Source organism: Lynx canadensis, chromosome B1, assembly GCF_007474595.2.
Source record: "Lynx canadensis isolate LIC74 chromosome B1, mLynCan4.pri.v2, whole genome shotgun sequence".
In the NCBI taxonomy this organism is placed as follows: Eukaryota; Metazoa; Chordata; class Mammalia; order Carnivora; family Felidae; genus Lynx; species Lynx canadensis.
This window is the reverse complement of record NC_044306.2, coordinates 135,709,285-135,728,916: the sequence shown is the minus strand read 5'-3', so window position 1 is coordinate 135,728,916 and position 19,632 is coordinate 135,709,285. Positions and strand designations below refer to the sequence as shown.

Genomic DNA, 19,632 nt, shown 5'->3' with positions numbered 1-19,632 from the left:
GGCCATCAAGCAGCAGAAATAGGTCCATCACAACCACTGTTGACTTGTGCATGGGAATCCTTGGTATGGTGGGAATGTTTATTTATTTACTTTTCATAAACTAAAGTAAAGAACTGCTTCCTTGAAGAAGTCTATTTCCCCTCTGGCTTTTGAGAAGATTATAATCTTTTGCATGATTTATTGATCACCTTTTGACCGTAAGTGTATGTCATGTCATATTGGACAGGTTTCAAGTTCAACAACATATAAATAAAAATGGCCATGCAACAATGTGAAGACAAGCATACTTAAGCTCCAGGGGATATTCAGTTGTAACGATAAAAAAGCACAGCCTTAGGTCTTCCACGGTTCATCACATTTTCATGTGGGTTTTGCAGATTCCTGGCTACAGACATTAGGACCCATATTTTGGTCACAAGTTGAAAACCTTTGGGAAATTGATATTACCCAGTGTCTGTGGTGAAAGTTTATCCTTTCTGGGAAAAGTTCTACCTACAAAATAGAGAGGGATGAGAAGAGATTTATGGATAGACAAGGAATTAAGTCATTTTCTAAAGTTTGTAAGTGGAAGAGGAAGGAAGAAAGTCATCTCAAGCAGAGAGAAACCCAGGTGCAAAGAAACAATGCAGTGATGAGAATATCAGGAGACATTTGGTAAATGTCCAGGAGTCTAGGTTGAATTTGGACACTGCTGATAATGGAGGAAAGGAGTAAAGAACTATGGAAGGGTTAACATGACTAAACTGGGTGATTAATTAATGGAAGGAGGGTGAGAGAGAAGGAGATGGGAAAGACCCGAACCAGCTGAGCTTATTAGTCATGGATGTTAGTGACCACATCTCACTCTGCCACATCCATTTCTGAATAGCCCAATTGGGGTATTAAATCATGTGCTTTTGTGAAGCCTAAAAATAGTTTCATGCCTCAAATCTGTCAGTCCTATGAGCAACTTTGAGAAAATAAGTTCTGTGTGTATTAAATTCTGGAAAAGAACATTTACTGTTCAGAGATTTTATAAAGACTAATTGGAGGAGAGAAGTCACTTTGTAATAACTATATAAATGCAAAATGTATTGTTACTCTGTTGCCCACTACCACTAATGGTCAACATTAAACATGTGTGTTTGCAAAAGCATTTCCTCTGTGCTAAATTAAGAAATGCAGCACCTTGTCCTTAATTTTTTAGTGAGACTGTTGTAGCAGTCTCTGGACACATTGTGGCTTTGCCATGCACTTGGGTCTCCCTCCAGCATTCCAGCCCCTTTTCCATCTTTTTAATTTCTGGTCTAAACAAGAAGTAGTTGTGGTTGAGTTCCTTTTTCTCTTAAGTTGGTTAATGAAAAGTGTGCAGTCCTTTTATCCAAGTAAAATAAATGCATAAGCCATGAGGCAAGCTGATAGTTTATTTTCTTTGGTGACAGGAGCAAGAAGATTTTTGTGAGGAAACAAAATACTTGTTTGCAAAGAATCAGTGTTAATGTGTCAAAGGTGACTAACATTTTGAATCTCATCCAGACACCTACTACAGGGGAACTAAGGACACAGTAAAATAATGGCCATCTTGATTGAATACCTGGCTTGGCTTTCCAGACTAGATTTCCATGTTGCTTGTACAGGTCTGGACCAAGTCTCACTAAAATTTTGTAGACAAAACCTTGCTCCTTTAACCCAACACTAGACAGAAAATAGCCAAGTGCTGTTATTTTTTTCTATGACCTGCTTGCATTGGTATTCTGAATTTTTCAGGGTTACTAATGGGAAAAGGAGAACACTGTAGAGCACAGAGGCTCTGTGTCCTGTTTCTGAACTGAGCGTCATGCTGAACTGCCTTTAGAGAGTGAGATTCTACTTCCCTAAGAGGGGAAATCCATTGGCCAGGGCATAACAGAGTGAAGAGAGCAAAGAGAGTCTTTCTCCTGTAAAGCCCGGAGAAAAATTAGAATCTTTGGAAAGAGGGCCCTGGAATTTATATTCTAATTTCTCACGTGAGTCTTGTGTACATGAAAGTTTTAAAGTATTTACTAAAATATCTGCACCCTACCAGGGTCATTTTATGAAAAAAAATGCATATATGTACAACTAAAAACTGCTTATCTACATTCTAAGGAAATGAAAGGTACTTCTAAGAGGTCACGTGGCTTTATGTGGGAGGCCAACACCTGGAAGATCAGAAAGCCTTTATCAGTCTTTCATTCTTCTTTCCTCCTGCCTGTGGTGATTACTCAAGTTCAAATATGTGAAACCATGAAAAGTGAAGGCACATTCTCAAGGGGTCCAGTTGAAGAGAGCTCCCACTTGGCTTATACCCTTGACTGGACCTAGGATTGGTCCTTCCCTTGCATCAGCTACTACAACCATCTTCCATTATCACCACTTAAAGGAAGGTTCCATTAAACAACAAAGTGCAAACCAAAATAAGACAAAGAAACATGTGCCTTGCATATTGTTGCTGAAGGAGAAGTGTGGATAGTGATTGACTCAGCTCTGTGCTGTTCCGCATGGTAGCCACAGCTATTGAGCATTTGCCCTCGTGCCAGTACAACTGAGGAACTGAGTTTTTAATTTGTTTCTAATTTTAACTTAATTAATTTATATTTGAGTTTAAAAACACATTTTTGGGGGTGCCTGGGTGACTCAGTCTGTTAAGCATCTGAGTTCGGCTCAGGTCATGATCTCACAGTTCACGAGTTCAAGCCCCGTGTTGGGCTCTGTGCTGACAGCTCAGAGCCTGGAGCCTGCTTCGGATTCTGTGTCTCCCCCCCCCCCCCCGGCCCCTCCCCTGCTCATACTCTGTCTCTCTGTCTCTCTGTCTCTTAAAAATAAATAAACATTAAAAAATACTTTTTTAAACACATTTTTTTTCAATTATTGCAAACAGTTTAAGTATTTTTTGGAATAACTAGGTTTCTGGAAATCTGCTTTTTAAACTATGAGTTTTAAATTTCATTCCTAATAACAATCAAGTATTTCTGATAAAAATTTAGCCTCCAAATGGAGATGTGCTGTAAGCATAAAATATACACTGTATTTTTAAGACTTAGTAAAAAGAATGTAAAATATCTCACTAATATTTTTAATATTGTTTGCATGTTAAAATGATACATTTTTGGATACATTGGGTTTAAGTACATTATTAAAATTAATGTCACCTGTTTCTTTTTACTTTTTTAATTGTAGGTAGTAGAAATTTTTATACATGACTTTCATTATAGTTCTGTGAGACAGCACTGATTCAGATGTTTAAGACAGCCCCATATTTCCATAATATTGAATACTTAGAAGTCGGGGTTCCATAATATTCATTTTAATGTCATGGCTCCAATAGAGAATAAACATATATTAGGTGATGACAATAAATAATTTTATGTCCTTAGAAAACAGTTGGAGGACTCCTGGGTGGCTCAGTCGGTTAAGCGTCTGACTTCAGCTCAGATCATGATCTCGCAGTTCATGGGTTCAAGCCCTGTGTTGGGCTCTGTACTGACAGCTCAGAGCTGGAGCCTGCTTTGGATTCTGTGTGTGTGTCTCTCTCTCTGCCTCTCCCCTGCTCACTCTGTCTCTCTCTCTCAAAAATAAATAAACATTACAAAAAAAAAAAAAAAAAAAATAGTTGGACTGCTCTGTTACTAAGAATACAGATTATTAACCCAGCAGGAGCTAGTGCCAACCTAATAGGTATCAAATCATTAAAACAACTAAGAATATTTAGAGTGAGGATGGAATACATGTTTACCAAGATCTTTTTCTTATTCCAGATTTCCTTCCCACAACTTTTGAAGAAATTTATCTTAGTTGAGATTAGCTAGGCAAAATATACTGTTTCAATTATATCACATGACACATATAAATCTAGCAATAAATATTTATCAGTCGTCAGTTCAGATGTGGAATGCTCAGGTCCTCAGAGAGGAATATAGGAGCCTATAAGACTTCATTCTTGCCCATGTGAAACTTAGAAATCTGGTATAGTAGGTAAGAAACATATTTTAAAATTTGGAAATATAGGGGCACCTGGGCAGCTCAGTCAGTTTAAGTGTCAGACTCTGTTTCAGCTCAGGTAATGATCTGGCCAGTTTGTGAATTCGAGCCCTGCATCAAACTCCATGCTGACCATGCAGAGCCAGTTTGGGATTGTCTCTCTCTCTCCCTCTTTGCCCCTCCTCTGCTTGTGCTCTTTCTCTCTCTCAAAATAAATACATAAACTTAAAAAAATTGAAGATTTGGGGCTCCTGGGTGGCTCAGTCAGTTAAGTGTCCAGCTCTTGGTTGCAGCCTAGGTCATGATCTCAAGGTTTGTGAGATCAAGCCCCGCATCAGGCTCTGTGCTGACAGTGTGAAGCCTGCTTGGGATTTTCTCTCTCTCTCTCTCTCTCTCTCTCTCTCTCTCTCTCTCCCTCCCTCCCTCCCTCTCTCTCTGCCCCTTCCCTGCTCACTCACTCTGTCTCAAAAATAAATAAACATTAAAAAAATGAAGATATAAAAGGATATACATAATGGAGGATTAAATTGTAGACTCTAATTGTTTGGAAATTTGGGGGCAAAACCAAACAAATGTGAACTGAGGTTTTGTAAAGTGAAGGCTGTATAGTGAAGATGGGTCTTGATCTAGGATGGTCAGATTTGCATGGTCCTGGGGGAGGGAGCTCCCAGAGATTTGCACATTGACACACGGGGCTTACTTTTGGGTCACTGATCACTTCCCTAAAGCTGTTTACTTGCCTTCCTACCTGAATGTGAACTTTTTGAGGACAACGATTCTGTTTATTTCGTCTTCTTCATGCCAAAGCCTTTGGTGCCTGGTGTGTGGTGGGTATTCAGTTATATTTATGGATTTCATCAATATCTGAATGAGTAAGTGAGAGCATTCTCATCAGAATAAAGAGAATAACCCAGGAAACAGTAATGGGCATGAGCATTATGAGATGTGGGTTACAGAAGACCTTTTATCATTTTACTTTCTGATCTAAAAAAATAGAAGTGTTTCCTAACTTTTTCTGAGGGTTGTTGGAGATCTTCACACATGAAGAGAAAGGACCTTATAAACTATAATGTACTATTAAATCCCAGACTTCACTATTATTCACCCAGGGACAGGTTCTTCTTCATCTTTGTAGTTGTCACCTTGTATAGAAATGGATATTCAATAACTGGTTGTTTAATAAAAGAGTCAAAGAATGAAAGTCTTGCCACTTTCTTTATTTCTGTTTTCTACCTGCCTGAAAATGCAGGTAGCCTTCTTGTTAGAAAAGTGTCTAAATTCTGGTTAAACTTTGAAGAGAAGCTTGGCATCTTTGCTTATGAATCAATTTCATGTATGTGAGTCCATGAATTTTTTCATATCTCTTTTGTCTTTTCAGTACAATTAAAAAAAACTTTTAAAATGTATTCTTTGGCCATTAGAATTGATTCAGATTTTTGAAGTTTCCAGGTATATGGCCTCAGGATTGAGTTTTCCACTCAATATATAGAAATATATTGAGATATAGAAAGCATATCTCAGTTAAAATATACCTTCACTTTGCTCATGTGATTCCTCCTATGTAAGGCAGTTAGGGAAGACATGAAATATCTTTCCTAAAATCCTGATTCAGATACACCCAACAACAATAATTTGGGGGCAACAAGGTCAAGATTATTATTAAAGAAAATACCGCATTAAAAATGCTAACTTCAAAAAAAGAATTTCCAACTTAAGAGAGATATGGGCAGAATTGAGTGGTTTATTCTGAAGGTTGCAGGAGTGGTCTTCCATTCTTAAATTACAGCTCTCGAAGAGTATTTCTCTGTGATGTATGCTTTCCATATCTTACAACTGCATTTGTCAATTTTACGTCAATAAAACTGGGGTAAAAAAAAAAAAAAAAAGAATGTTTCTCTTCCTGACTCATAAGCATTTGACCTAAGGCTAAAAAGGCTCAGAAATGTTTTGTCACCACCAGCCGAAATAGAAGCACAATGCAGATCCTATAGATAAAACTCCAACATCCTGTCTCCAAGCTCTGAGCATTCATTTCTCATAATATTCCTTCCTTCCATTCTCATTACTGTCACCCTTCCCCAGGCCCTCCACCTTCTGACACCTGGATTATTGCTGTTTTGTGCAACCATTTAATTTATCTGCCTTTAGCTTTTGCTGCAATTAAATCCATCTTTCATATTGGTGCCAGTTCAGTAAACCACTGCTTTCTTCCTATCTTTCCTCTCCCCAAGTCTACACTGGCTACACTTCTTGCTGGGGCTTTCCAGTCATAATTGACCCAGTCAACCTTCTTTCTCTGTGTCTTTCCACTGTCCTCCTCCCACATCCCAGTATTACTCCCTTTTCCAGTCCTTTCCCTGCCTGGAATTCCCTCCTCCCTTCTTGTGTGAGTCTGGTCAGCCCTGGGTCCTGTCCTGTCCTTCCATGAAACCTTTCCTCCAGTCTGTCCCTGCAAGGAGTGATCCCTCCATTGTCTTAAGTTTTAGAGAATTCTAGCTATACACTTGATTGTATCATTTATCAGATTCTACTTCCTAGTATTAGTTTTTATCTGTGTGTTTTAACTGGATATTGCTTAATTGGATTAAAAAAACAAAGTATAAAAGGAATATCTAGATTATAAAAAAGATATATGCACACATTTAAAAACATATGGAATGTGTTATAGAGGACTTTTTATCAGTATATTAAATATAGAAACAGTTTCTAGCACTGAAAGTTGAAGCAGGACCTGAAGAAAGCTTTCTCTTTGAGAAACTCTTTCTTTATCCAGGTATTTAGAAAGGCTCATCTACTCTAACCTGGTGGCATGTTTATTCTTAAAGCATAATAAAAATGTGCTTCAAGATCTGCAACTGTAATGCTGCTGAGTTTCCTTTTGCTTTTTCATGATACTTTTTCTGGTTTGAATTTGTTAAAGGATATTTACTTTGAACCCTGAGGCTTTTCATGTAATTTTAATTAGTATATGTATATTTACATTTATAATACGTAATAAATACATTTACAATTATATATTTATAAATTAAATACGATACATTAAAAATGCTACTTTTGTACTATGGGCTGTTGTAATTGTGCCTTTTACTGAGAAACCCCTGCTCCTAATAGATATCATACTCTAATAGCACAAATGTAGAATGGTGACAAGATGTGTCTCCATATTTATGGCCCTTGATCTTTACTATCCAGAAATATTTTTCAAAGATCAAACCACAGAACACTTGGCTCTTGGCACTAGAAAACTTGGGCTTTGATGGTGATCAAGTATTGCATGTGATGTGGCGGCTCTTAAAAGGGACTCTTCAACAATGTGATGGGGATATACACTGCTCTTTTGTTTCAGAGAAATACTTTGCCAAGATTAAAAAAAAAAAGACTTATAAGAGTAGGACTTTCCTCCTTTGGATTTTTGACTGGATACTTATCTTTATGAAAAAGTGCCATGGAATGTCTCATTTCATGTCGAAGCTGCCACTAGGACCCTGAAGAAATGTCTGCCATCAGGGCAATGAACAGACAAAATGTCACACCTTCACACAATCAGAATATTTTTCTCCCTTACAAATCTCTCTGTACCCTCCCCACCACCCCCTCTCTCCTTCCCCTCAACCCTCCTCCCCATTTCCTTGCAGGTTATCCACCTGTCCCCTTGTATGTTCAGGTCATTTTTTCTGCTGCTCACCCGCCTGCTTTTCCTTGTGTGCCCATCTCTTTCTCTAAGACTTGGAAGTCTCTAAGACTATCCTCACTGTATCTTTCCTGTCTTTCCCCTGAGTCTGTATTCCCTCTCCTGGTTTTTTCCTCTGGAAGGCAAATCCGTGTCTGTGGTCTGGTAAATTGTTGGTTGCGTAGGATCATGTATGGTGTAAGCTTGTCTTGTTTGTCCTTTCTACTATTAGTCTGTTTCTTCCAGATGAGCTCTTAGAGTGTGGTAATTTAAATAAAATAGTTGAACAGCCACCCACAAAATACAATGAATCCGTTTTTAAAGATGAAAATTGCTTCAGGATAGATGTTGACCATTCCTGTAATTTAAAAGGCTATTTTGCAAAATATTTAAAAATAACTACAAAAATTGTGTTTATGACAGCTGGGGCAGAGACTAGGAACTCTGATTAAAAAATATATATATCTGTCTTATGTGGATCTTCATGTAATTAGAATTCATTAAAATTGAAAAATGATACCTATTTTACATATAATTGAATATTTCTTTTATCATCCAGGAAAGATTTAATGCTGATGTGGTAATAAAACATGGCATGCTGAAGGCATTGGAGTTAGGTAGTTTCAAAACCCAGAGATGTATTTTCTCATAGTTCTGGAGGCTGAAAGTCTGAAATCAAGATGTCAGCAGGGCCATGGTCCCTCTGAAACCTGTAAGGAAATCATACTGTGCATCTTCCTGCTTCTGGTGGTTTGCTGGCAATCTTCCTTGGTTTGTAGCTATATAACTCCAATCTCTGTCGTCATTGTCGCCTGTGTTCTTGCTTCGTGTCTCTGTGTTCATGGCCATCCTTTCATAAGGACACATATTGGACTAGGGGCCACCCTACACCAGTGTGACCTCATCTTAACTAATTATATCTACAATAACTATATTTCCAAATAAAGTCATATTCCTAGGCAGTGGGGGTTAGGACTTCAAAATGTCCTTTTGGGGCCCTTCTAATCTCTTCTCCAGCCTAGCACTGCTTTTGCCATGGCCCTCAGTGATGTTGGTGTGCAAAAGCAGATTAAGCATATGATGGCTTTTATTGAACAAAAATCCAATGAGAAAGCAGAAGAAATAGATGCAAAGGCAGAGGAAGTGTTCAACATTGAGAAAGGTTGTCTTGTGCAAACCCAAAGACTGAAGATAATGGAATACTATGAGAAAAAAGAAAAGCAGATTGAGCAGGAGGAGAAAATTCAGATGTTTAATTTGATGAATCAAGCAAGACTCAAAGTCCTCAGAGCGAGAGAAGACCTTTTTACAGACCTACTACTAAATGAAGCAAAACAGAGACTCAGCAAAGTGGTAAAAGATACAACCAGGTACAAAGTGCTGCTGGATGGATTTGTCCTCCAGGGTTTGTGCCAATTGTTGGAGCCCAGAATGATGATTGTTCATTGCAGGAAACAGGATTTCCCTCTGGTAAGGGCTGCAGTGCAAAAAGCGATTCCTATGTACAAAATTGCCACCAAAAAAGATGTTGATGTCCAAATTGGTCAGAACTACCTGCCTGAGGAAATAGCTGGTGGATTGAGATCTATAATAGGGATCATAAAATATGAGCTTCCAATCCCCTAGAAAGCCAGCTGGATCTCCTAGTCCCTCAGATGATGCCAGAAGGGGAGGTTTATTTGGTGCAAATGCCAACAGGAAGTTTTTGGACTGAACCTTTGGGAGAGGTGGAGTTGATCCACTGCTCTCCTGCTATGATGTGGAAGTTCCTGATATTTGAAGAAACAAGATACCTGTGTGGCTCCCTCTTCACTAATAGTATGTATTTATCAGTGGATACTTTTCTGTAGCTAATGCCCGTGGTGCAGTTGTTAACAATGAGAGAAAGTTTCACTTAATGTAGTCAGGAAACCTACTTCTAGCTTACCTAAAAGTAGCACAGCTGTCATTTACTTCTGTAGCATGAAGGTGAGGGTATCAGATGGTGGTTACAGGAGCTTCACTAAGTCTTCTGCTTTTCCTCTGGTTTCAGTTCTCTAGCCTAGAGGGTGAAGTGTGGTGTTCTCTAATATTAAGTCTCTCCTTTTAGGCTTAAAATGCCTAGAGTGTGGGCATGCATTCCTTCCAGCAGTAGTAGCTTCGCTGTTAACCTATTTGGGCCTAGAAGTATTCCTCATCTGTAAATGTGATATAAAATAGAAGCTATGAATATGTTTTATTTATTGAAACAAAAGATTTACATGGAAAAATATATCTTTTTGGGTAGGGACACAATTTAACCCATAATAGGCAGTCTGGGTTCTCATCTCATTTCTCCACTAATTAACCATGTGACCTTTGGCAAATTACTTAGCCTCACTGGGCTTCAATTGTAACATGTAGATAGTTATAGTTCTATAGCATTGTGCTATAAGGATGAAATGAGATACTGCTTGGCAAAATGCCTGGCACATAGTAAGTACAAGTACATATTAGTCATTCTCCTAGTTATTGTTATTTAGGTTGTTTTTATTGCTGTTGTAGTTGGAGATACTATAGCTTAGTACCTGACCCATTGTAGTTGCTCATTAAATGTTAAATTTCAGTCACTCAGGGCCATTATAACTTGTGTACTGTGGATGTTGAAAATGCTGTCAGAGAATACTCAACTATAGAGTGGTTGCAGTTACTATATTTTACTAAAGGTTTGCCATCTGGATGCTAAAGGATTTTTTAATTTACCATGTCTTTCATAATTGTTTGGAAATGTAGGGGAGCCCTAGGCTAATTTAGCAATGTAGGTCATGAATAATTAATTGAATTGAAGTTCAAGGAAGCTGAGTCCTGATCAGCTTTCTCTATATCTTGTCATATTTTTTTTAAAAAAGAAAAAGGCTATTTAATTTATATGTAACAAATACAAAGCTAAGACTATTAGATATTATATGATAATGATGATCCATTTTTTGATCCAGAAGGAAGAGGGGCTGAGAAAGGTTAAATTATTTCCCATTGTCACAAGGAAGTGCAAATGAATTAGAGGCTAATTAAAATCAGTACTCCATCATCCAGTAATTCCACTACTGGGTGTTTACCCAGAGAAAAGAAAAACACAAATTTGAAAAGCTATATGCACCCAGATGTTTATTGTAGCATTATTTACACTAACCAAGATATGGATGCAACCCAAGATGAATGCATAAAGATGTGGTATATATATATACATATGTGTATGGATAGATAGATATATAGATAATGGAATATAACTCAATTATAAAAAAGAATGAGATCTTGCCATTTGGGACAATATGAATGCACCTAGAGAGTATAATGCTAAATGAATTAAGACAGAGAAACACAAATACCATGTAATTTTACTCATATGTGGAACTTAAGAAACAAAACAAATGTACAAACAAAGAAAAAAAGAGACAAACAAAAAATCATACTCTTAAATACAGAGAACAAACGAGTGGCTGCCAAAGGGAAGGTGAGTGGGGGGAGGGGTGAAATAGATAAGGGGGATTAAGAGTACACTTATCATGATGAACACAGTGTCATGTATAGAAATGTTGAATCATTACAGTAAAGCCTTGGTTTGCGAGCATAATTCGTTCCAGAAACATTCCCATAATCCAAAGCACTTGTGTATCAAAGCAAATTTCCCCATAAGAAATAATGGAAACTCAAGTGTTTTGTTCCACAACCTAAAAATATTCCTATAAAAATGATTACAATACTGTAATATAATACAAAACAATAAAGAAAATATAAAATATAAAGACAAATAAACAAATCAACCTGCAGTTAAGCTTTGAAAACTTTTGTGGCTGGTGTTTGGGAGACACGGGAGAGGAAAGGTGGGTTATTGTGTAGGATGACTTTCACTATCACTGACAGAATCACTGCTATCTATTGGCTCAATGGAATCTTTTTCTTTTCATGCAACTTTAACAAGGAACCTATCCAATGACCTAGAATGAAATAAAGTATTCCTTAGCTTACTCTTACATGGAAAAGCAAAAAACTGTCCATAGGTGCTTTGAAGGGACAAAAAATACGCTAGTGCTAGTTGTGGGTACCTTCCAGCGTTCTGAAAAATCACTGGGATTTTTCTGCCAAATGCTACTGCCTGGGACTAAACATCTGAGCATGGAGATGATCACCTACAATCCCGCATCGAGAGAGAGAGAGAGAGAGAGGGAGAGAGAGAGAAAAGAACAATTGTCTCAGTTGTGATCATGTGGCATTCAGTGTCATATACTACGTGTATTGCAAGACATCACTCTTCTTTTTATTTTATTTTTTAATTTATATCCAAATTAGCATATAGTGCAACAGTGATTTCAGGAGTATATTCCTTAATGCCCCTTACCCATTTAGCCTATCCCCCGTCCCAAAACCCCTCCAGTAACCCTGTGTTTGTTCTCCATACTTAAGAGTCTCTTATGTTTTGTCCGCCTCCCTGTTTTTATATTATTTTTGCTTCCCTTCCCTGATGTTCATCTGTTCTGGGTCTTAAAGTCCTCATATGAGTGAAGTCATATATTTGTCTTTCTCTGACTAATTTCACTTAGCATAGTACCCTCTAGTTCCATCCACGTAGCTGCAAATGGCAAGATTTCATTCTTTTTCATTGCTGAGTAATACTCCATTGTGTGTATGTACGTATATATACACACACACATATATACATATACATATATACATATACACACACACACACACACACACACACACACCACATGTTCTTTATCCATGCATCCATCGATGGACATTTGGGCTCTTTCCATACTTCGGCTATTGTCGATAGTGCTACTATAAACATGGGGGTGAATGTTCCCCTTAGAAACAGCATGCTTGCATCCCTTGGATAAATACCTAGTAGTGCAATTGCTGGGTCGTAGGTAGTTCTATTTTTAATTTTTTGAGGAACCTCCATACTGTTTTCCAGAGTGGCTGCATCAGCTTGCATTTCCACCAGCAGTGCAAAAGAGATCCTCTTTCTCTGCATCCTCACCAACATCTGTTGTTGCCTGAGTTGTTAATGTTAGCCATTCTGACAGGTGTGAGATGGTATCTCAGTGTGGTTTTGATTTGTATTTCCCTGATGATGAGTGATGTTGAGCATTTTTTCATGTGTCGGTTGGCCATCTGGATGACTTCTTTGGAGAACTGTCTATTCATGTCTTTTGCCCATTTCTTCACTGAATTATTTGTTTTTTGGGTGTTGAGTTTGATAAGTTCTTTGTAGATTTTGGACACTAACCCTTTATCTGATATGTCATTTGCAAATATCTTCTCCCATTCTATCAGTTGCCTTTTTGTTTTGCTGACTGTTTCCTTTGCTGTGCAGAAGCTTTTTATTTTGATGAGGCCCCAGTAGTTCATTTTTGCTTTTGTTTCCCTTGCCTCCGGAGACATGTTGAGTAAGAAGTTGCTGCGGCCAAGATCAAAGAGGTTTTGGCCGCTTTCTCCTCAAGGATTTTGATGGCTTCCTGTCTTACATTTAGGTCTTTCATCCATTTTGAGTTTATTTTTGTGTATGGTGTGAGAAAGTGGTCCAGGATCATTCTTCTGCATGTTGCTGTCCAGTTTTCCCAGCACCACTTGTTGAAGAGACTGTCTTTATTCCATTGGATATTCTTTCCTGCTTTGTCAAAGGTTAGTTGGCCATACGTTTGTAGGTCCATTTCTGGGTTCTCTATTCTGTTCCATTGATCTGAGTGTTTGTTCTTGTGCCAGTACCAAACTGTCTTGATGATTACAGCTTTGTAGTATAGCTTTAAGTCTGGGATTGTGATGCCTCCTGCTTTGGTTTTCTTTTTCACGATTGCTTTGGCTATTCAGGTTTTTTCTGGTTCCATACAAATTTTAGGATTATTTTTTCTAGCTCTATGAAGAATGCTGGTGTTATTTTGATAGAGGTTGCATTGAATATGTAGATTGCGTTGGGTAGTATTGACATTTTAACAATATTTGTTCTTCCTATCCAGGAGCATGGAATCTTTTTCCATTTTTTTTTTGTGTCTTCTTCAATTTCCTTCATAAGCTTTCTATAGTTTTCAGTGTATACATTTTTCACCTCTTTGGTTAGATTTATTCCTAGGTATTTTATCGTTTTTGGTGCAATTGTAAATGGAATCGATTCCTTGATTTCTCTGTCGCTTCATTGTTGGTGGAAAGGAATGCAACCGACTTCTGTGCATTGATTTTATATCCTGCAACTTTGCTGAATTCATGAATCAGTTCTAGCAGGTTTTTTTGGTGGAAACTTTTGCATTTTCCATATACAGTATCATGTAAGACATTGCTCTTTTATAAAGTTAAAATTTATTAGAAATGTTTGCTTGTCTTGTGAAACAGTTGCAGAGCAAGTTACTTGCAATCCAAGGTTTTACTGTATATTGTACTCCTGAAACTAATATAACATGGTATGTTAATCATAAGTCAATTAACAAAGGGTGGGAGAAATCAATATGCTGTCAATTTTTCACACTCCAGAGGACAGAGTGCTGAAGGATTTGAGTGTATTCTCAGGTTAGGTGTATGAATCATCTCAACCAACTCATGGTTAGCTCTGGCTTACATTTCCTGCCCCTTAGATTAATTTGGCTTTGTCTCTGCTTTGTCAATCTTCAACACTTCTCTGTCACTCCTGCCTTTTACCTCCTGCTCTACAGGAGGTAGCAGATAATAGCTACTAGACCTTTACTTATTCATAGGAATATCTCAATCAAGAGGTGATTTTTCAGGGAATTTTCCATCTAACTCCAAAAGAGGTTGGGAAAGAAATTTATTAGATTGTGTCAGTTCATAAGTGGCTGCCAAACCTCCGGTGGACAGCTTGAGTGAAGAGGAAGTGTATCGGAAGTGAAGAGGAATCAAGCATGATCGGCCACCAGAGGAGACATAAATCTTTTCCCAGTTGCTGCCATGTCAGCCATGTGGAGATTCTTCCTTCAGTGTTCATTTTGGCCACTGGGACTACTAATATGCCCTCACTGGTCAGCTAACCATAATTTTTAACCCACTTACAAAAGCAGTGCAAAATAATCATAGCACACCACATTTAAGAGAAACATTTTCTTTTGTTCAATTTTTCAGTTCTCCTGTCCAGCTGCCTAAATAAATACTCTCAGTTTAGAACTACTTCCTTTTTCTCTTTAGAGGTTTCTTGTAGTTTTTTCTTTAATTACTTGATTGTACATATATATATCTATATATCTATATCTATCTATCTATCTATCTATATATATCTATCTATATATATATATATATATCTGGTCTTTAGTCATGAATCTTTGCTGAAGACAGAAAACCAATTTGAAATCATTTTAACACAGAGAGGAATTTGTCAGCTCATATAAGCAAATGGTAGGAGGGGTTGGTGTGGAAGTAACATTAGGGTTGACTGGGTCTGGGGGTTGACTGCTGTCAGGATTCTTCACGTTTATCTCTTTCATCTCAGTGTGATGGTTCTTTTCTCTGAGACTGTATTCTCCATCAGTAAGGGAACCTTCTGTAGGAAGACCTCATTCACATTCCTACAGCCTGACAAGGAGAAAAGAAGAGTTTTCTTCTCCTAGCACAAGCTTGGGCAATCTCAACAGGCTCCGATTAGCTCAGCTCAGTAGAATATGTACATCCAACCGATTGGGGCTCAGTCATAGTCAGCTAACACCAGAGCCACGTGGCCAGGGGAAAATGTTTTGAAAGAATAGGTGATATTTGGGGTGCCTGGGTATCTCAGTCAATTAAGACTCCAACTCTTGACTTCAACTCAGGTCTTGATCTCAAGGTTTGTGAGCTCGAGACCCACATTGGGCTCTGCTTGGGATTATCTCTCTTTTTCAAATAAATGAATAAATGAAGTTAAAAAAAGAAAATATTAATTAAGAAAAGAATAGGTGATATTTGGGTACTAAAATAATAAATGCCAATGTATCTGAGATTGTCAAATGCTTTCTTATCTATTGCTTTGTTTTTTTTTCCACGATTTTTTCCCCTTTTGGGATGGGTTCTCTTCTCCACTCTTCAGATTGCCTGATTCTGGTTTCTTTATAATTTTGATGTCTGCATGAGAGGTTTGACCTAAGTCACAGTTTCAGTGTCTTCTCTTGTTCTATTTGAGAATTGTCATGACAGGGGTCCTAATGTGTGTATGTTGCTTTTACCTCCAATTTGTTCTCACATAAATGACCTGAATTCCTGTTTTCTGTCTGTGGAAATTAGGTTCTAGTCAGTCTTATTGAAAGTCTTTGTGGAGTGGTCCATTGTCATACAATTCCCACAACTTTTACTCTTTGATGATGCAAGTTCCCTCTTTCAGCATAATACTTCACACACAGTGTATCCCTTTTCTTTTCTAGTGTTAATTCTTGGTCACATTGTTCACCTTTTCCACATTCAGTAACTAATCATATCCCCAGCAGTTCTCTTATATAGGTAATCCATTTATTTTTTAATGAGTTTAAGAATGAGATATTTGGATTGCCTTTTGCAGCAATACATTAACTATCACATATAATTTTATCTACTGCTTTGCTTATGCAAAATGTCAGTCACAATGAGTCTTAGAGCTATTACATAAATTGATTTATATTGTCTAAAATTCTCATGTCAGTAGCACTTTATTAAATATTTATGAGAGTCTGAAAATGCAAGATAAATTATGGAGTTAGATGGGTAACAAAGGTATTATAGTATTCTTTCCATATTCATAGAGGCTAATTTATAGAGGGCCATTCTAATAGACTGTTCTGCAGATATTTATTCAAATCACTAAATGCTCTCCTCTTTTCTAAGTTCCTTCACATCATCTTTCTCTAGTGAGAGAAGCAGCCTCATTCAGGTTCTTTGACCTTTTACTCCTCTCTCAAATGTCTTCTCATCTCCTTTCCCACAGGAGGATTTGTCCATGACACAAAACTATTTGTTGGCAGCTGCAGGAGAAATTGCCATCTATGGATGGGAGCAGGAAAAAAAGGGAGCTAGCACAAATTAATAGCATTGGGAAGGAAAACACATTAAAACTACAGATACAAAGGGATTTAAAGTTTGTAGGAGAGTAGCATGACCAGATGGCAGTAATAACTTGAAGTTTTAGATGAAATACATAATTTTCTAACAAAATATAAATTATTAACCTAGTCTCGAAAAACAGAAATCATGAATAAATCAGTAACCATGAAAGAAATAAAATTAGTGGTAAAATGTCTTGCCCTTCTTCCACACCAATCTTCAAATAACAATCCCAGATATTTATAGGCATAATTTTAAAAAACCTTTAAGAGCAGAAAATGTCTATCTTAGGCAAACTGGGTCAGACACTCAAAATGGGAAATCTAACTGAACCACTTTATGCAGCTTGTGTAACTTTGATGTTAAAAATGGATATAAGGATAAGAATAAGAAATAGTTTAGTATTTTTTCATGTATGACTATAAAAGCAAAAACCTTAATGTACCGTTGACAAAATATTTTCAGCAGTGTATAAAAAACTACATGATAGCCAAAAGATTATCCAAATCCAAAAATGCAAAGATGGTTCAATTTCAGACACCTATAAAATTTAGGAGAACATTTCATATGGTTTTCTCAACAGAGAAAAAGCATTCGGTACAATTCAACACTCAATTATGATATAAACTCTTGGTAAACTAAGGATAGAGAAAATTTTCTACTATTTTGAAAAGAGATATCTATCAAAAACATCCTACAAATGTTATTGTTATTTAGAAAAACTTATAAACATTCCTGTTCAAGTCAGCAACAGGATAAGAAATCTGTGATTATCCCCATTATTCAGCTGGATGTCCTAGCCAAATTTAAAAGGCAAGAAAAATAAGACATGCAAGAACTTAAAAGGAAAAGAAAAAATTACAAATAATGAAACTGACTAAGTAGAAAATCCAAGAGAAGCATTAGATATATCATTAGAATAATTTAGACATGAATTTGGCATGTTCACCAGTTTCAAGATTAATATACATAAAATAGTAGCATTCCTGGAAATCAGCAATTAACTAACTAGAAAATGTCAGAGGAAAAAATACACACCATTTATGATAGGCAAAATAGTGACCCCCCAATTGACTGTTTACCCTGAAACATGTGAATACGTTACTTTAGCTGGAAAATGGGGAATTCAGTTTATAGGTGGAATTAGGTTTAAAATAAAGGGATTATCCTGGATTATCCAGAAGATTTCAATGTCATCACAAGTGTCCTTCAAATATGAAGAAAGAGGGAGAGGAGTCAATATCAGAGTGATGGAGAAAGACTCTGCCTGCCATTGTTGGCGTTCAAGATGGAAGCAGACTGCCAAAGAATATTGGCAGCCTTTAGAAGATGGAATAGGTAAGAAAGAGGATTCTTCCCTAGAGCTGCTCAGTGTGGAAAAAGATAGCTGGCCTTTTTGCTCCTGCTAAGGTTCCTGAATGAAGCTCCCTTCTCTTTTCCTTTCAATCTTCCACACTCAAAGACCTGCAGGGCTCAGACTTCTGGTCACTTCCCTACTTGGGCTCCTGGGGTTCTGAGAAATTAGGCTTATGTAGGGGAAACACACAGGGATTTCTTCTCAGATATAAGCCACTCACAGACCCAGTGACCCTTTGCATCAGGACTGGTAGAGAGAAAAGCGTTAACAGTGAAGAGGAAGGAAGCCCTAATTAAACTTGTCTAAAGCTCTTGTCCAGTGACCTATTGACTACAAACTCAGACTGGCTCAGCTGACCCACTGGATCATGTGTTGCCTCTGCATTAATAAAATATATGGAATTATTTTAAATTTGTGATAAAAGTGATAGCTTTTGTGATTAATTTTTTTTTATTTAAAAGTAATACAACCTGTCTCAGTTTGGGTGTTCCCAAAGCAGACCCTGAAACAAGGATTTGAGTGAAGATCATTTGTGGGGAGGTGATCCAAGGAAGCCTGTTGAAGAAGTGAAGCCAGACATGGGAGAAAGAAAAGGCAATGAAGGGTGCTTATGGAGAAGGTGATGGCTCTGAGCAGCTGGGTCTCAATCCTGCTGGGAATTCTCTGAGAGATGATGTATTCTTCAGAATTAACTCATGTAGGAAGCTTGAGCCTAGGCTTTATTATTCAGAACTTTTAGTCTGTACTGCATGGGTGAACCAAACATGCTCTTATGATCCAAAAAATCCTCAAAGCAGAGGAATTTTGCAATTCCTCCCCCCAAAATCTTTTTCTTTTAATGTTTATTTGTTTTTGAGAAAGACAGAGACAGAGAGTGAGTGGAGGAGTGGGAGGGGCAGAGAGAGAGGGAGACACAGAATCTGAAGCAAGCTCCAGGCTCTGAGCTGTCAGCACAGAGCCCAACATGTGTCTCAAACTCCCAAGCTGCAAGATCATGACCTGAGCCAAAGTTGGATGCTTAACCGACTGAGCCGTCCAGGCACTCTGTCCTCAAGTCTTTTTTACATGTACCTTAGTAAGTCTTTTAACTCATTTTTTAAAGTTTATTTATTTATTTTGAGAGAGAGGGAAGGAGAATGAGAGCACTAGCACAGAGTTGGGGGACATCGAGAGAGGGAGAGAGAGAATCCCAAGCAGACTCCACACCATCAATGCCAAGCAGATGCAGGGCTGAGCCTGATGTGGGCCTTGCTTGATGTGGAGCTCAAACTCACAAACTGCTAGATCATGACCTAAACTAAAGGCAGATGCTTAACTGACTGAGCCACTCAGGTACCCCTAATTTGAATTTGTCTTACTTTGAGAATTCCATCTTTTTTTATTTTTGTGGGCCAGGAAATTTGTATACCTTTTTTGGGGGGTCAAATTTATATTTTTGTGCATTTTTTTCTATTGGGATTTTGGTATTTTTATTTCTCAATTTCTAAGAGCTTTTACATATTAAAGTGACAAATTGAAAATTTATTCTTCATGATACACATTGCAAATGTCTTCTCTGTCATTCATCTTTTGACTAATCAAAAAGTCATGCAAAAGTTTTTTCTTTAATTTTATATTATTTAAT

General features: G+C 37.5%; 1 protein-coding gene and 1 pseudogene across 1 annotated transcript in view; both read left to right on the top strand.

Moving 5' to 3' along the window:
* Window positions 1–19,632, top strand: part of ARHGAP24 (Rho GTPase activating protein 24) — a 511,574-nt gene that overhangs the window by 20,013 nt on the left and 471,929 nt on the right. The gene's annotated exons all lie outside the window — the stretch shown is intronic.
* LOC115512458 lies at window positions 7,580–10,508 on the top strand (annotated as a pseudogene).